The sequence below is a fragment of the Macadamia integrifolia genome, chromosome 8, assembly GCF_013358625.1.
Source record: "Macadamia integrifolia cultivar HAES 741 chromosome 8, SCU_Mint_v3, whole genome shotgun sequence".
Classification (NCBI taxonomy): domain Eukaryota; kingdom Viridiplantae; phylum Streptophyta; class Magnoliopsida; order Proteales; family Proteaceae; genus Macadamia; species Macadamia integrifolia.
In genome coordinates, this window is record NC_056564.1 from 3,551,881 (window position 1) to 3,556,011 (window position 4,131).

Sequence of the window (4,131 nt, forward strand, 5' to 3'; positions counted from 1 at the left end):
TTCTTCAAAATGCCCTAAAACCATTATCAACTCTATGATCAGAACTGTTTGAAAATAATGTTCTTTGCTTGGCGCAATTTTATGTACAGACGAAGGATGGAAGGTGGATGAGATCTGGAGTGATTCAGGGAAGTTAAGGGCTCTTATAAATACTAACTATATCAATCGATGGCCTTGGACAGCTATTCCTCTATTTTGAAAACTGATTTTTTTTTTTTATCTAAATCAAATCTGTATATGAAAACTAACAAAGAAACCATACTCATTTGGAAGTAATAGCCCTTGAGGCTATGATAAAAACTATGATCATAGATCCTAAATACCTGTTAAACTCTTTATTTACCGTTTAATATATATATATATATGTATATTTTTCATAAATTTTTTTTTATGTATGAATAGCATAGTTTTAAAAATCGATCCACAAAGAAAGTATAGAAGTAAAATGATCCAAGAAATTTTTTTATAAAAAAAATATAAAATAAGGTAAATCCATTCGATTCCGAAACAGATTCCAAGTTTTAAAACCTGGACGGCTATCCTTCAATTGATCCTTAAACTGCCAATATATAGCGATCGTCCGTGTATCGGCTGTCTACGTGAGCTCCATTGTTCATAACATGTGGGTCCCGCAGGTCAGAGGTGGATCCCGCCCCTTATGAACAGTGTGGATTGAGGACGATCCCCACGTGGGACGTGATCCAGAATTCCATATTCGATACACCTGAGGCGGGAATGCGGGATAGGCGGGATCCAGATGGCTAGGCTAGTCCCGCTAGTGAGCCAGAATTCATTTTTCGAAACCATGCGAGTGCGACACGTGGTTGTACTGTCAATATTGTACTCCCACACCTCACCTAAAGACAAATTTAAGCCAAAAAAGACGAAATATTTTGAATTAACTAATGGTCACACAGGTATGTTTGAGTCAACTATCCCAAGTGATCCTTCTTGTCCAAGATGTGGAGCACGATCTGAATTCATAAACCATATCATTCTTTATTGCCCATTTGCTAAGGTCGTTTGATTTGGATCCTCTCTTTTTCATCAGATCCTTGATGACCCCTTTTTTCATTCACTCTTGGATCCAACGATGGTGTGACATTAGTTCACAAAATAAACTAATGACCAAGAAAAACTTTAGCCCAGTGTTATCAATTCGGGCGAATAATTCATGAATTATTCGGTCGAACTGAATTTTTCTGAATTTAATAAAAAATTCTGACCAAATCCGAATTAAAAAAAAAAATTCGATAAAATTCGCGATTTTTTCAAAAGTGAATATAAAACGCGAATAATTCGGACCGAACAGAATTATTCGGTCCACTTAAACAGTATTTAAAACAAAAACAAAAAAACAAAAAACAAAAAACAAAAAACAAAAAAAAACCAGTAAGCTTTTTTGACCCTTTTTTTTTACCGAATCCTTAAATTAATCAATCGAATTATTCCGAATAATTCTCCGCCCAAATAATTCCGAATCCGAATTTGCTAACTATGCTTCAGCCTATGTTCCTTTGTGGTTTGGACGCTTTGGCTTGCTAAGAACAAGCTCATCTTCGAAAGAGATAATTGTACCCCTTCTGATGTAATATGCAAAGCTGAAGCTTTCTTTAACAAATTCAATCGAGGCAAGTATCGTGAAGAGGTTGTGGATCATCCTACTGTTACTCCACCAAGGCAAGATCAGCATTTAGTTTGGATTCCACCCCCTCTTGATGTGGTGAAAATCAACGTTGATGCATCATTTGTTAAAGATAAGTCTTTTGGTGCCTTAGGCTTTATCATTCGTTATCACAATGGATCTCCATTATTGACTGCATCGAATCTAACACCAATGCACTCAATCATTAGCAGAGAAGCTGAAGCAATTAAGGAAGGTATTTTGGAAGCAATTGGTTTAGGATATTTTGGCCTTTGGGTGGAATCAGACAACCTAGAAGTGATTACTGCTCTTTCAAACAATTTCAGCTGTATTCCTTTTCAAATCTGGCCTATCATTGATGATATCAGGTTCATGTGTGCCAACCCTATAGAGTGTTCCTTTTCTTATGTTCTAAGGGTTGCTAACGGTATTACTGACACCCTTGCAAGGAGAGACTTGTCCATCCGATGTAGGACAGTATGGCCACTCCTTGGCTGAATCAGTTCTATGAAGTTGATGTCTTGACTTGTAACCGATCATTTTTTCAATCAGATTTTGCATTTAAAAAAAAAAAAAAAAAAGTCAACAAGGTTCCACTAGCTATGATCATTGAAGGAGTTTTCCAACATATTAATATTGTGACATGACAAAAGGTACCGAATTCAAGTGCCAACTTGATAAGGACCTATTTATTAATTTTTTTACTCAAAAAATTAATAATGAAAAAGTGTTTTCTATGCAGAGAGGCATCAAATTCTCGTAGATTCCAGATAAAGAAAATCTGAGTTATAAATTCTTAAATGTGTGAATCAAATCATATAAAAATCTCTTTCTTACAAGGTGAGGAAGAATATGTGCATAAAAATCAATGATAATATACGAAAAAGTATCAATAAAGATTGATTATCTTTCATAAGGGTAGGTCTGTCATTTTATCATTCTATATATCTAAACACGAGGGTCACATTGTGAATGAGACTCCTCTACAGTACAATAGAGGTAGTAGTACACATCCAACGGGCTAGAACACCTCGAGACATGTGCTCGTGTGTTGAGATCCATGTCTGAGTGCTTCAGGTCTTTGAATGTACGTTGTTACCCGTGTCACACTGTAGAAGAGCCAGATCTAATATTCTCTCTTAAAAAATATTTATTGCTTTTTCTTTCATTAAGTATAAATATAACAAAGAAAATAAGAGCAAACTAAAGAAAGAATCTAGTGTCACGACACATATATCTAACAATTATTCACATGTAGAACACATGCTATCCCTTCACGGCTTCACTTACTTAATCCTTTACGTATCCAATATTCCGACTCTAGGGTTTGGACTATTATTCTATGGGGAATCCATTAACATATATAAGTTCTTATTCGTTTTACTCAATGTGCAAAGCCACTATACTCTTACCTAAAAAAAACTTAAATTAATGTAACAGAAAATAAACCAATGTTCTTTTCAAGGACATAGTTGGCATATATCACTATGTAGTGTTTAACTCATCTCTCTGGAGAGCACCTTCACTTCTCTATCTAATATCTTCACCGGCTGCATACTATGACAAAGAAAGAGTCATGTCAGATTGCTAGATGGAGCATTACCAGAAAGAAAAAAAGATTGCTAGATAGAGAACACCATCTTGTGGCATAGTGGCATATGAGAGACATGGAGAACCCATTTTTAACCAATGGGTATATTTATATACCTCACCGCTGTGTTACAAATCATTGTTAACCAACAGTTGAAAACTTTATTTTATTATGGGTCGCGATGGTGATGGGTCGGGGTTCTTGACTTTTAATAGAGTGATAACTAGCCAATGAGTAATCTTTATCTTCTGGTTCTAGACACTAAATTTTGTCACTTTAAATCATAGTTCGATATATTATTATTGTTTGATGAATTTCAATCTCAGTTTAATAAATAGAATCCACTTTTCTTGATAACAGATTAAATATGATTAAAATATGGTTATTATAATTAAAATTTTCATTTTTTTTTAATCAGATACTATATGGTTAAATAAACAATAAATTTGCAACAAAAGAAAAACAATTAATAAAGGGAGAAAGAACTATATCCGTCTAGCGTTCTCTACATCCACACACATGTGAAAGATGCCCCTATCCTTTGAAAATAAGGATTGTGTGAGGACGTGGGGAATGCTAAACAGACAGGGTTCCTCCTCCCATAAATAAAATATAAGTTTGTTACAAACCCAAATTACATACCCATTCATGAACGCTTCTCACTCATGTTTGGGGATGACACATGTCATTTTGCTTCTACATTTTTAGGGACATTTATGAAAAGAGAGACATATATCAACTTGAAACCAAACATGAAATGTTTATTAGGTTAGATGATCCAAACAAACTAGGATCAGCTAGTAAGTAAATTAGGCTTCATATTGTTCAGTTAAAAGAATTTTATTATGTTTTTAAAATTTTTTTATTCCAATAGTTTCTATTTTTTTTTTTTTTT